A 15,559-nucleotide genomic window follows, 5' to 3' on the forward strand; every position below is an offset into this window, starting at 1 on the left:
GATGGGGGGCCTTAACAATCAAGCTGTGTCAGGACCAGCATCTGCTCTCCTTGCCTTCTCCCTCCCTCCAGCCAGCCATGGAGATTGGTCTCAGAAGTAGTATTGACATGAATGGGCAGGAGTGACAAGTGGCAAGGAAGAACAGAGTCCACACAGTGCACCCCTAAAACCTGGAACAGGCATGAGTTACAGTGGTACCTTGGTTGTTGGACTTAATCTATTCTGGGAGTCCATTTGACTCCCAGAACCGTTTGAAAACCAAGGCGCGGATTCCAATTGGCTGCAGGAGCTTCCTGCATTCAAGTGGAAGCCGCGTCAGACGTTCGGCTTCCGAAAAACGTTCACAAACCAGAATACTCACTTCCGGGTTTGCAACGTTTGGGAGCCGATTTGTTCGGGAGCCAAGCCGTTTGACAACCAAGCTACCACTGTATATGATTTCAGTACTTTGCTGGGTGTATCCCAAGACAAGGCACTTGCTAAGGAGGCAGAACCAGGTAAATGTAGATGACCTGTGCTCCAGAGGCTAAAATTATTTTCTGAACTATGATTCAACTTCCTAACCTCATCACACATGTTACATGGTTTTAATTGCCATAGTAGTCCTAGCACTTCTTGTGCAGGAGATACTAGGCTGCATCCAATTTTAAATAAGCCTGAGAATTGTAGGCTCGGTGCACTTCTTCAGCCAGTCACAGAAATATACAGAGATCTAAACACTACTCTCCATTTCCCCCTCTGCTGATGTTTTAGTTCTCTGATGAGGTTCTTGGCAGTTGTCCAAAAGATGTGCCCTTTGCAACCGTTTTACCTTCTGTCTCCAATTCTTGTGCGTTATATTATGATTATAACACATATGGTAACACCAGTTGATAAAACTGCTCCTGTGAGTCACAGGCAGGGCTTTGCAAAGTGCCTAATTAAAACAAGACCAGAAATTATACTGATAATCATTAGCACTTTGCTTCCAGATCTGTTTTGTATTTCAAAGAAATTTCCCCCTATGCTGTTTTTAAAAAGGGCACTTGATAAAACACAAAGCTGTTTTTGCAAAACAAATGTAAAACGTAGTTCTAATGACAAATTATAGAAGTATTCTTAAGGTCCTCTAGTCTGTCTGGAACAGCTGGGCTCCCTGGATTTCGTGGTACATATCCTCATTTACATCTGGTCTAGAACTACCTTATAAAATCCAGAAAATGTAATTCTGTGACTTCTTGGAAGTGTCTGATACATTGCACCTGTTTTCCTTTTGCGACTGAGGAATCAGGGCATCAACAACGCAGTTCTTCAATTCTACACGCATCCTTTTTATTTCAAGTAAAATTTACAGTGCCTTTACAATACATGTGCATTCCGAACTAGCCTGTGGCATCTCTGTCTCCTTGAAACTTCCAGCACCAGGCAGCACATGGTGCCAATGCCTCTTTAGCTTGAAGATGTTGCCCATTATCATCTTCAGACTCTGAGGGTTCAAGCCAAAGGCCTCCACACTGCTGCTGGAGCCCATCACTCCTAAAACAGACTGGGTGCTTTCAAGAGTAAGAGGTTCCACTCAACAACTTAAATGTAGCTGCCCTCCTGTTTAAGGCCAGGTCTCTGTTTGCTGCTTACTGGAGCAACACTCTTACCCTCACTCTTTGACTTTTAGTCTATGTTCTTTGTTTGCCTTTAGGACTTTGACCACTGCTCTTTCTGGCCTTGCCATGTTGGTGGTCCTGACTTTGCTTCCTGGATTTGGGACTGGCACTATCCGTACATGACCTCATGTCTCTGGTATCTGGGCCTAGTGTAAGTCCCCCAAATGGGACTGCTGCCTGGGACAGATCACATACTGTTGGGAATTGCCTTCCCTCAAGGGACACCTCAGCGGCAAGCCTTCTCCTTGTAGACTTTCCAGTCAGGCTTTTGAAGTGGGCATAGTTTTCAGATCCTTCTTCCCTGTGCTTGAGCGAATGGTGTTTTATTTGTTTGTTTATAGTTTTTTTTATAGCATGCTCTTCACTGGATATTTTCAGTTGCAGAGCAGGGATCAAAGCAGTAAAGATAAACAGAGGGGAAAACCAACGCACAGAAATTACAAAGTCATATAAACAGGCCCAATAAACAACAAATTAGCAATTCTGCCATAAGTTCAACAAGGAAAGCATATAACAAGGGCAAACATTGACATTTCCAGTTTTACCAATACCTAGGTACAAAACAAAGGGCATTCAAACACATGGTCTTAGCAACAGTTTCCACTCCAATTTTTTCCTACTTCGAGCAGCCCACTCACTCATATAATGAGAGCCCTACCAGGGGGCAACAGCCTCTCTCACTATTGCTTTTAAGCTACTTAATAGCTTTCATTTGCACTCCCTGAACTGATCCAGAATGTCACTCTGAAGTAGTCTGCTGTACCGAGGTTGTCTTCAATGTGCCTCCATGGTAGGAGTCAGCCTCTCCCATCACCTCTTGGTTCTACACCCTGTGAGCTTTTCTGTTCCTGTTTCTACTCATATCCATTATATCTCCTTGACAAGGAAAAGAAGCAGCTTGGGTTGTTGCAGTCAACTAACTTCTACTCAGAATGAACCCATCGTAATGAATGAACCGGAGTTTGTTGTGGTTGTTCGTTCCAACAGGTCTGTGTTCAGTAAGGTAAAAGGTAAAGGGAGCCCTGACCATTAGGTCTAGTCGTGGCCGACTCGGGGGTTGCAGCGCTCATCTCGCTTTATTGGCCGAGGGAGTCGGCGTACAGCTTCTGGGTCATGTGGCCAGCATGACTAAGCTGCTTCTGGCAAACCAGAGCAGCGTATGAATATAGGGGCATTATCATGAGGTTGATAATCACATTGATTTGTGCTTTCTGTGCACAGAGGCACACCTAAGCTGCCTTCCACCCTTGACAAGGAGCTGTACCAATGCCACCTGTCCCTGTGCCCTAGGCAAGGAGCTGTATTGGCACCCCCCATGCCTTGTAACCTTGGAACCCTGTTGGGCACTCTGCTCAGACTTCTTAGAATGCTGCCAACTGACTGGGGAGCGGGCCCCACAGGGCTGCTGTGATGGCCCATGCCAGCAACTGGATTTCTCCACCGAGGTGCCAGAGCACCTCCTTAGCTGCCCAGAGCAGTGGAGGAGCAGCCTGTGGAGCACACAGACTGGCAGGTGGGCTCCAAGACACTCCGAGCCAGAGTGGAGAGGTCTGTGCCTTTGGTGGGGTCCATTAGCAGCAAGTGATTGGTGGATTTGGGTAGAGTTCCTAGGGATGGTGTCGGAGTGCTCAGTCTATTTCAGCCAAGTAGTTTAGTCTGTGATGTTCCTGCAATCAGCTACCTCTATGATTCTTTTTTTTTTTTAAAGGGAAAAAAAACAGTAAAAAAAGGAAGAATCAAGGGACTTTAATAAACTTAACCTCTTTAATTTGTATAATTGTCACATTCCTGAGACCTTAGTGTGGGAGGAGAGAAAGAAATAACACTGAGCAGTTTGGGCGCATTGATAATTTATTGCCTAATAATCTCTTGTCTGCATTCCTTTTCCCAGTGTTCTCATTATTTGTATACAGCTTAATGTCCCATTGTTAGCAGCAGGGTTTCAGTAATATTGCTGAGCTAATCCTCCTGCCTTTCAGTGTTGCATGGTGTGGTACTTGGACTCAAGAACCAGGCCAGGCAAATGTGAAAGGCCTGGGGGTGTCAAGAGGGTGAAATGATTGAATCCCCTTCTTTATTGGGGCATGCAGTTTCTTGAAGTCAGAGGCAGATGGAGCTTGTAGGATCAATAGCAGTGATTACAGCTACATTTGTTCAAGTGATCTTGATGCTGGCTATGACTGAGATGTCATGATTCGTTGCTATCTATGCATTTACTTTGCCTGACCTCTTCCAACAGGCTGCTGTTGTTTGAAGAGCGTGCCATAGGTCTACTTGTCATGTCTGGGAGCTGTTTATTGCTCATTCATTCTTAGGGATGGGGCAAATTGATGCAGCTGGCATTTAAATGAGAACTTCTCCAATTCTCACTTTCCAAAACCATGCCAGAACCAGAACACAGACAGCCTTCAAATTCTGCACATTTTTGAACTGTGCAATGCAGTTCTCCAGCTGAATAATGTGCGCATATCCTGGGGTAAAATGTGCATTAATATGCATATATTTGAGAAAATAACATAGGAAATGTATATATTCCACAAAATTAGATACAAAAATGTGTGCATTTGAAATTTGCATCAAAATGCTGACGAATTTTCACGAGGACTTCTAAAAACTAAATTGCAAGGGGATGTGAAAATGTTAAGAGTTGAACTTGAGAAAATGAACCTGAAATCGAGAGATTCATCCATCTCTACTCATCTTCTCCTCTCTTCCCATCTCAGCACTTTTGCTAGAAGGAAGAAGACAGTGGATCTTCTGACTCATGGCATTGGATTAAGGGGGGGGGGGTTGTGGGGTCATCAGCACAACATCTTATAGGCAGTGGAGGGAGGGGCATGTGAACTGAGCCCCAAGTGACTAACAGGGAAATCTACTTGGAAGGGATCCCAAGGGTCATCTAATCCAAACTTGTGCTGGGTAGGCGACTGGTGGTGAAACTCCTACACAGTGACACACTGCCAGTGGAAGGAGGAAAAGCAGATAGTGTTGTGGTTGTGGCAGGAGACAGCCTTACTTAGAATCCTATGCTTCTTCTGGATTTGCTTGCTGCTGTGCTGGTGTAACATTACACTGATGGAAGAGGTAGCACAAGTCTCAAACACTCCCAGTGGAATAATGTGGAGCCCCAGACAGCTGCCCCATGGTCATATCAGAGAGCAGTATTCTGGCTATGCCAGGAGCCAATCACAGCACAGGCTCAAGAGCCACAGATGACATATGAAGAGGTGTCACATGGCTAAATTTCAGCTTTCTTTCAAGGGAAGCACTAGCTGATGTGGGAGCTTAATGGTGGGGATCTTTGTACAAAGGGACCACATTTCCCAAAGAAAAGGAAAAGGGAGGGCTTTCGGGGATGAGAAACACCCAGTAGAGGATAACAACACAGAATAACCATGGCAGATGGGTAACTTTTGTTCTCAGAGTCCTCCAGACACAGACATTCACTGGGGACTCCAAAGGTAAGAGAACACACCAAACAGGGGAAGACCATGTCTGAACTCCTCAGAGCACCTTGCAGCCATCCTCCATAAAACATGTAACGGCATACAGACAGAGCACTCATGCCCAACAGAGTGATTGCTCCTTGGCCTTGCAATATGGGAAAACTGTGAAGTGGCTAAGCTATTCCTATTAGTCAACAGTTAATGGGCATCTCTCTGACACAGATGAGGCAGGAAGACATTCAGTTTATAGGGGGAAAGCCCTGTTACTCACAGAACCCCAAAGTCAAATTCCCCTCACCATGCAGGAACGGTGAGTGCAGCTATCTTTGCGTGGGAACCCTAACCCCACCATTTCCAAGGCAGTGAAGAAGATTGAATGATGGAGGGGGCATTTCCCCCTCTTCATTTAGTTGTGCTGCTGTCCATCCTTCTGTTTCACAGTTTTTGCTATGATGGGCAGGTGGTTTCTCCACCCCCTGCTATTTTTCCTTTTTTCCTTTGAATGTTTTGCCATCGACAGCTTCATACCATGCCAAGACACCAGGCCTGTACAGATTTGATTGTGGGCAGTGGGTTGTTTTGCAGCAGTTTCCATTATTGTAGGGCTGAAAAATTTACGTGCATAGTCACCCACCTACCCACCCGCAAAAAGAACCACTTGTCTACTCTCCAATCACCATTTTGTAGTTGAGGGTGTTTACAGAGTCCTTTCCAACTTTTTGGTGGAAAGAGTTTGGGCTAGATGACTTCTAAGGCTTATGTAATTAATCAGAACTACGTCCAATTGTTTTGGACCTGCCCTGCTCCAACTGATCTGATTTCCATTTCAGCTTTGTATGCTGAAGCCTAGCACCCTGCTGGCACTGAACAAAGAAGATTAATTAGTGGTACCTAGCTATATCATGAGGAACAGCTCCCGCAGCATCCCCTCTTCAAAGGCATAGTCAGATGCTTCTTCTGGCACCACATGCTTCTTTCTCAGTCAACCTGTGATGAGCTTCATATTGAACTGAATCTTGTGAATAGTCCAACTATTTTATTTTCATTTTCAAAAGCTTTGTTTTTCAGAATAGATGACAGGGGAAGGAAAAGTCTAAAATAAAATAAATAAAACACACAGTCCTTCCTGTGGAGGCTATGATAAAGGTTACCCTAGTTTGTCACCAGACCAGTAATAAAGATCCTGTCTTCTTTTCCTCCATCCAGATCAGAGCCTCTGAGGTCCAGGCGTGAAGTACCCCCTCCCAGCAAATAGCTTCGCAGGAAGAGTCAGCCCAACAGCCAGACACATCTTTGCATTACTGAGGGAGGATCTTTTTTGTTTGAAGCCATGAAATGTATTCAGTGAAACAATGCCAAATACCACAAAGACTTTATGCTGCCGCTTTGCCCCTTAACACATGCTGGTGATGTGTCAGTCATTATACCACTGCTATATTTCCCATGTTGCTGCAGACCAAAATCATGCGACTGTTGGGCAGTCCCTTAATAAATGCATGTACACCCCCTTACTCGCACAGTAAGTTCTGGGATGCCACCACAATCTTCAGAACCATTGGTATGTGGTTTTGAGATGCATCTCCGATAGCATTTTCAAAGACATCCAGTTTCCCTGCTGTGATATCCACTAACATGCCTCCATAAATTTGTTTAAAGCTCTAAAAACATTCAAGCTGGTGGCCATCACAGAGGGAGCATATAATAATAATAATAATAATAATAATAATAATAATAATAATAATAATTTATTTATACCCCACCCATCTGGCTGGGTTTCCCCAGCCACTCTGGGTGGCTTCCAACAGAATATTAAAATACAACAGTCTATTAAACATTAAAAGCTTCCCGTAATACTGTGTTTTCATACTGCAGACCCAAGGAAAGTCATCCAGTTGTGTCATTGACTCTTGGACTTTTGTGTTTGATTGAAGCTGAAATCCTGAACACACTTACTAGGAAGAAGCTGGTACCCACTGAACGCAGTGGAAATGATTTCAGAAGGAACATAAAGAAGATTACATTGGTAGGCTCTCTACTCAGATGGTAAGGACTATCCAGAAAGTTTATGTTCTTATTTGATGCGAAGCAGGGCTGTCCTCTTGCTCCCTTTCCTATTGAATTTTTAGAACAATACTCCTAAACTTAAGCACATCAAATTCTTATTGATTTCAGTGTGAGAGATTTAGGGTGCAATCCTAAAGGCACTAACTTAGACGTAAATTCCCATTAAACTCATCTGGAGCCTGCCATAATAGTACAGTAACTGACTTACAAGGGTTCTATTTCTTTGCCTCTTCTGTCATCCCACATCTACTCTATGCAGGCAATATGATTTGCATGCCCTTCTCACAAGATAGGTTTATGAAATTGCTTAAGGTCCTTCTGTGTGCATAAACAACTTGTCATTGGTTATGATAAACTCAAAGTAACAATTGGAGAATGAGAAATCCTCTTTTCCATGCAAGGAATCGGGGTCCAGCATCCATCGAGCAAGTTCAGTCTTTTAAATATTTAGAGGTACATTTTTCATTTTCCAAAGGGTGAAAGTTGGATCTAACTTGCACTAAACTCCAAGTGGAAAAATCAATCCAGGCCTTTTTAAAATTCTGGAGAAACAGAGGCAGCCACTTAATCTGCCCAACCTTAAAGCTGCTGAAACTGAAAATTTCCTCTTAGATAGTATATGGTGCAGAACTTAGGAATATGATGGTGTTTGAACCACTGCTAAATAGGTTTCTGAGATCTGTACCTACTTTCCCAAGTAATATTCTAGTTGTCCCAAGGAGAAGAAAAACAGGGATATAGTTTATTTCTTCAGCACTTATATTTTATTCACTTTTCAGACAAATATCATCTTCCCAATAAGAAAGGGACAAAATAAAAAAGACAGGAGATGCACAAGGAAAACTGAAGGAAAATATAGAAGAGGGAGATTGGTTTATTAATGCCAGCAATGTGACGAGTTTTAGATAAGAATTTATACCCTGCTTGAGTAGAAATCTTCCTTTTCTAGTAGTCTGGCATAAGATATAGGTGCTTCAGTTGAAAATCAATAATTAAAATAATTAAAATACAAGAATTAAAATACAATTAAGCATTGATAGAATTAAAACTATATACATATATAAAATCTGTTAAAGACATGCCAAGGATTACAATGAAAACAGCATGGCACCAGCCCTTTCATTAAAAGCAGTCAATTTCCAGAGGCCTGTTGGAAGAAGAAAGTCTTCATCTACTGGTGGAAGGACAGCAAGGAGGGAGCTGGTCTAGCTTTTCTAGGGAGAGAGTTCCAAAGTTCAGGAGCAGCCACTGAGAAGGACTTGATAGGCCATTGGCCTCATCGCTGACTAGATCATTGGCCTGATCCGGCAGGCACTTTTTGTTTTCTTATACCTCAATTCCCTTTTTGTAAATTTCATCTCCAGCTCACGTTGTTTTAATGGAAAACAAAGATGGAACCTGATCCTTGTTGACTACTGCCCCAGCCAGAAAGCCATGTTCCTTCCAGATCCTTCCTCATTACCTACATATGTTTTTGTAGGGTGTTGTAGGGTGATTTATAGGGGAGATAGTTGGAATAGGCAAACACCTGCTTGATGCATGTGTTTATATTATGGTGAGTTCAATTTTGACATTCTTTCACACCGAGGTTTCATATGAACAAAAAACAGCACATTGAAAAGCAAAGCAAAATATTTCTCCGAGAATAATATTCAGTTCTCCTTTCCCTGGTCAATACAAAGTGCAAAGCTGCTTCTGTAGGAGTAATTTTCTCGGGGCACACAACAGTTTTGCACTTTATCTAATATTCTGCTTATTTAAAAACTGACAGGCTGGCAAATAACTTGAAGAGCAATTCAAGCAGTACAGACAGTGTTCCTAGACCATCCCCTCCTAGTCCCAGAATAACTGAAAATATAACAATGTAATCAAGTCAATTCACATATTGTGAAGCTTTCTAAAGCAAAGTGAGTAAACTAAAAGCATCATCACCCACAATCCCCATTATATAAATGTATCAGCCAGTAATCTTCCTTGTATGGTGGAAAAGTGAGTGACCACCACTCTCCTAAGCCACAATTATTTTTCATTTAATTGCCTTCATCCACTTGTGATCCCCACTTGTGTAACCACAGCCCTCTTCAAGTGTTCAGACTTGAATGCAGGAAGGTAGAGGAGCTGTCTGCTGGCCTGACCTTCTTCCCATGTTCAGGGCAGAATCACATTCTAATCACATTCAGAGGCACTTGGAAGCCTCTGCATGATCAGGAGCCCGGCATTATCAGGGTTTCTGCCTGTCTGTGCAAGGGCTTCTAGGTGCAGTGATCCAGAGGCATGCTGCTCATGTGAGTTGAGCTGGCTTCTGAGCAAAAGCAGACTGAACGCTCTGATGGGACTTTCCAGAACTCTGTAGCCATTGCCAAGTTGAATGCTTGAAGGCAGAGGACCTGATACACTTCTTCTTAGAACACCCTTTGTATTCAGAGCTGGGGATCTGATATCTCAAGCCCCTTATTGTAAGGATTAGAAATGACTCTCCTTTGAGCAAAATTTAGTTATATTGGTTGGAACAGACTATTTCATGACAGATTGTTAAATTGGGCTTAGGGAAGTGGGAGTTGTTCACCGTTTCAGATGTTAACATATGCCAAAGAGTTGTAATGGAACAGTTTTTAATCATCATTTAGAATGGATTAATGCATTTTGTACGTGCTTATTTTGTTGTTGTTTTCATTGCTAATGAGCAATGAAATTTGGATTTGGATCCAAGCACTCTTAAGCTCTTTTCAGTGTAGGACACTTGGGATGGGGGTGACCCCCCCAAAAAAAATATTGCTTGGAAGCCTGAAGGGCTCATCCAGAAATTTGATTTCTGTCATCTCAAATATGTGGAACTGTGGTTTTTTTTCAGTTACATGAATGAAATAAAAATAGCATTTGCCATATTCTACTGCATGCCACCTATCAGTTTCCCAAATGTTGTCTGTGTTGCATGTCAGACACTGCCAAATACTGACTGCTACTGCATGTCAGCTGTCAAATCTCGACAGATATTTGCTGTGACGTGTGAAATGCAGTCAAAAAACATGCTCCTGCTTTCTGCTAGCTGTCAGGCACAGTCAAATGTGGCAAAACCCTTTGTATGGCAAATGTGAATAACACACAGTGAATATTAAGGGGATGCTCCTACAACCACAGAACATTAAGATAATATGCATCATTCATCAATGTATCTGTACATTTAGGTATGTTCCTCTTGACTCTATCCTTTCAGAACAGTGCTCAGTAATGACTGTTCTCTAATTCCCACTTCATACCTACATATCATCCTTCCTCCAAGGGGGCTGAATTACTGAACAGTTGAAAGAAAATTCCGAGGTCTTCCCCCTCCCTAGTTTGATGGAAATAAATTTGCGTAAATGCCTGCAATTCTGCAATAACAAAAAAGCTTTCCCAGAAGGTTAAATTACTTAGGAGAGATGCCAATTTATCACATCAGATGTAATCATTTGGCAATGTGGTTGGGGAGGGGATGCTTTCAGATTTTTGTTGTCATCCACTGCTGTGGCAGCATATCCAATTACGCTACTTTTATTACTGAGCCTTCGGATGGAGCTAGGAGCAGAGATCAGCAGCTGCGATGGATTGCATGGTGTACCTTAAGCTGTGGCAATAGCAACAATGGAAGTTGACAACAAACTCCTCTGGCTGCCATTAGATGCTTCCCAGCATGTCAAAAGGGTCTTTCTCAAACACTCTCCAAGGAAAAGTTTTTTATGGTTGACTGCCATCACCTGTGTGGTTTGACATTTTGTAGCTAACTTTCTTGCATGTGACATGCACAATAAAAACAACGGAGAGTGAAAATATATGCTTAACTAGGTCAGACAGCTAACTAATTGCTACACATAAAAAATGAACTAGACATGGTCTTTTCTCTGCAGACATCTCAGTGATTGCACCCAGTGGCATAGCATTGGTTGTCGGTACCCGGGGTGGGGGCATGTGTGTGCTGGGAGGGGGTTCACCGGGTGGTGGGGCACCAGCTCAGCCCTTGCCACTGATGCCGTTGGAGTGACCCCCACCAGAACAAAGCAGAGCTGTGTTGAGCCACCTGCGCAGAGGGGAGCCTGGCTGGCTGATATAGATGGAGAGGAGCACCAGGCCAGGCTGCACTGGGGTCGCCTGCGTGGTGTCACCTGGTTTGTGGGAATTCCATATGTGTCTGGTTGGCCACAGTGAGAACAGAGTGCTCGATTAGATGGGCCCTTTGGTGTGATCCTGCAAGGCTCTTTATATCTTTTTAACTTCACCATATTCCTTCAGACCATTTCCCAGACCCAGACACTTCCCCATAGGTGCATCTTAAGTAGTATTTTTGTTCTGCGTAGCACAGTTATCCTCTGCCCATTCTGATAACAAAGCTCTGCTCTAGCTTTCTATTCAAGCCTTAGCTACAGAACATTTATCTCTTTGTACCATTTTATGTTGTCTGTTTCCTGCCTAGCGGGAATCCTTCTTTGGCAGTGTTAGATGCAAATCAGCAAACCCATAAAGCTGTAAAGGAGGGGAATAAATAATTTACATGAGGTTCCTAACCAGCAATGTTTATCATTTAATACCCTATGTCTTTACAGTAATTGTCTTCTATACAATTTCAGTCGGATGATATGCATCAATCTATCCTCCCAAACCTTGATGATGCTACGACTTTCGTGGGCACGCTCAAATGCAATAAATAATTGCAAATTACAACAGTCTTCAGTTATCTGACCCGTGCTGGCTCTTCATTAATAACCCGCCAATCCAGAAATGACTTGTCATATGAATTTATCTCCGGGAGAAGCTCTCTGGTGTAGGTATAGCTGTCACACAAATTCTCCCAGTAAGTTAAATGGTAAAGGAAATAAATTTCCATTTATAATCATAGCACAGAGGGGATGGGGGGACAGAAGTACTGGGAGGCAATACTCTAGCAGTGTGTGGCTCAAGTTTTTGTAACACACACACACACACACACACACAGACACACACACACACACTGGACTATTATTATTGGCAAATTAAGATGATAATGATAACTGAGTGCACTGGAGACATGAGACACAGAGGGTTGCTATGGATAAAGAACTGTCATCATCATGCCATTAACACCTCAAATGACATCAGTGGTCCACGAGAATGGTTGGGACACCCTCTCCCCCAGGATAGATGTGGGGCTGCCTCCGAAGATGGTTTGGAAACTTCAACTAGTGCAGAATTCAGCAGCCAAGTTGCTCACCAGAGTAAGACCATTTGTGCATATATAACATCCAATCCTAGCATGACAGCACTGACTGCCAATTAGTTTACGGACCTATAAAGCTTCAAATGGTTCAGGACCACAATCCCTCAAGTATCACTTCTCCCCATATGAACTGACCCAGACACTGTGATCATCGTCTGAGGCCCTTCTTGTGTCCCTCCACAAGAGGTCTGGAGGGTGGCAACCCAAGAATAGGCCTTTTCTCTGGTGGCTTCCCACTTGTGGAATGCTCTCCCTAGGGAGACTTGCCTGGCACCTTGATTGCATATCTTTAGGCACCAGGCAAAAACATTCCTCTTCAACCAGGCCTTTGGTTGTTAAAAAGCTTATGGCAAAAGCATCTGCTTTGTATCCCCGGCATATCCAGGTAGGCCTGGGAGAGACTCCCTGCCTGATATCCTAAAAAACCACTGCCAGCCAGTTTAGAAAATACTCAGCTAGATGGACCAATAGCCTAACTCAGTAAAAGGCAACTTCATAGGTTTATAAGCCCCAAGGAAAGGCAGGAGAAAAGTAGCTTAGCTTGGGAGCTGATTCAACATACCCTCCAGCATTTCTCCAGTGAAAATAGGGACATTTTATTCCATAATAATATCAGTAATTTTATTATTAATGCCCTGCCCATCTGACTGGGTTGCCCCAGCCACTCTGGGCAGCTTCCAACATATATAAAAACATAAAACATTAAAAATATCCCCTGCCTTTACATGTCTTCTAAAGGTTGTATAGTTACTTATCTCATTGGTTCAGGGGTCTCATAACTTCATACTCTCCAAACTTTCTCTGATGAAAATAGGGACGTCCTAAGGAAAAGCGGGACATTTCGGGATCATATCAGAAACTGGGATGGCTTCTGTTTTTGGTGCTTCGGAAACCTGTGAAATCTGTTTGGCTAAGGAAAACTGTGATACAAACGAAGCAGGAAGCAGTGGCTCTATTATACTACATTCAAGCCTCTTTAAAACATCCAGCTTGAAGCCAGAGCTTCAAACACCTGTCATGTGGGAGTGCCTATCTCAGTTTAGCCATCCTTCCTGAGAGCAGACATGCACATAGAATTGTGTTACAGTGCATTGTTGGTCCAGTGGGTGGGAACACACTACATCCCTCTAAATAGCTGCAATGCAGGGTGGTGGCTTAAAATAGGAAGTCGATGGCAAAAGATGGCTGTACATGTTTAGACTCTCAGTACACGAACCACCTGGATAATAACAGACAGATCCTCAAATCACAATTGAAAGTGTTGTGAGAGAACTGCCTCACTCTACTAACTTTCAATAATTGGTGAAGCGATTGCAATAGAATTTGTGCACTGTAGTGGAAGAGATCTATTAAAGAGTGTTTTCCAAGTCTATGCTGCTGCAAAGAAGAGTTAATTGAAAACTACAGGGCTTGTATTAATTGGGTCTTTCCAGAAAGTTGTGCTTGAACGGCCTTCCAGCCCAATAGCTCCCCCAGAGAGCCAAGTGCCGGCATGTTATGGTATTTTGTTATGGGGTATCGATAAAGCGAAACCAGCCGGCACAGTACAAAAGTGCAGCAAACATCAGTGCTGAGCAGAACAAATGCACAACGAGAGGGTAATATTCTGAATATATCAGCACTACTAGAATATGCGGTCTGAGCCATACATACAGGAAAATGGGATGGCAAAATTCTAACAGCGTTGAATGGATTGCATCATTCTGAACTGCAAATGGTGGGTGCCATTTTCACAGTCAAGGGTAGGAGTAACACAGTTAACAGTACTGGGAAGTCATTAATCACTTGTTTGGACCAGTACCCTGTGCCGTGCAACAGCACTCAGCCCACTTGCGATTCCAGCAACTGGTATTCAGAGGAGCAGTGAAGGCAGAACATAACCAGTTTGACTACTAACCATTGATAGCTTTGTCCTCCATGAATTTGTCAAATCCTTTTCTAAAGGCATCCAAGCTGGTGGCCATCACTACCACAAGTGGGAGCAAGTCTCATAGCTTAACTGTGTGCTGTGAAGAGATGCAGTGTTCACAATCATTGCCCCGAGCCATCAGGCTCATCTTAAGTTCTTCGAACCCAGTGGCAGAAATACCATTGGAAAGAGCAGTGATTTGATGGACTATGCCGAGTTGGCTAAATAAACTGGGAAAATTTGGAACCAGAAAGACCAAACTTTCCTGAAAGACTGGGATGAATTTATGGTATATTTGAAAGACAACTGTAAACAACTGACATCGCTAGTAGGGTTACAAGAAGTTTTGTAAGGATAATTTTTATTAGTTATTGCGAAATATAATTTACAATCTGTTTATTTATGAAAAGGACTTAATATAACAAAGTGCAATGTCAGAGAGTAACCATCAGTTGAGGAGGATGGAAGTCGTAGGATCGTGTAGCCAAATGTTTGCTATGTTATACACAGGTTGGATGTTATGTTTAAAAATATGTGGAAAAATCAATTAAAAAATTAATATTATTTTTTAAAAAGGAAAGAGCAGTGATTTACCAGCACCTCCTGGATCCATCCCTCAAGGTAAGAACAGAATTATTGTAATGCCTTATAACCAACTTACACAACAGGTCCAGAAGAACACCAAATTGTTGATGTAAAAAGATGCTGAGAAGTCTAATCAAGATGGTAACATACCCTCTCTCATGGTTTGGGCCGTTTTCTGATCAGCAACAGCAGCTTCCCTCCATGAATAAAAAAGCCTCAGAGAAGGAAAAGATCAGAGAGCTTTGCAATCTGATTGTCTTTAATATATGTATTTTTAATGGTAAGACTTTCCCCCCTAGTGAATGTCCCACAAATTCATGGATTGCGTCTTCAAAGGGCCCACACTTTCAAGTTCTATTCTTAGCCACAGTTGAACACCCCCATGAATCATGATAATGTAGTGAGTAGGGTTGCAATATTCCCAAAAATGAAAATCTGAACAAAGTTGTTGAGCTACCCCCGTCACCACTTTTTGGTCATAGTTGTTGAGCTTTTTTGGAGAACATCTCCCCCAGAAAATTTGGGGCTTCTTCTTTCAGATTTTTAAAGCTTTATTAATTGCCCTACTTGCTATACACCCGGGTTTTCCTGGACATTCCACCAATTCAGCGCAAATCTGCCCCAACACCATTTTGATCCAATTGCCGGATGTGTCTGGCAAAACCCAGACGTCCGGCAGCCCTAGTAG

This window comes from Podarcis muralis, chromosome 5, assembly GCF_964188315.1.
Source record: "Podarcis muralis chromosome 5, rPodMur119.hap1.1, whole genome shotgun sequence".
NCBI lineage: Eukaryota > Metazoa > Chordata > Lepidosauria > Squamata > Lacertidae > Podarcis > Podarcis muralis.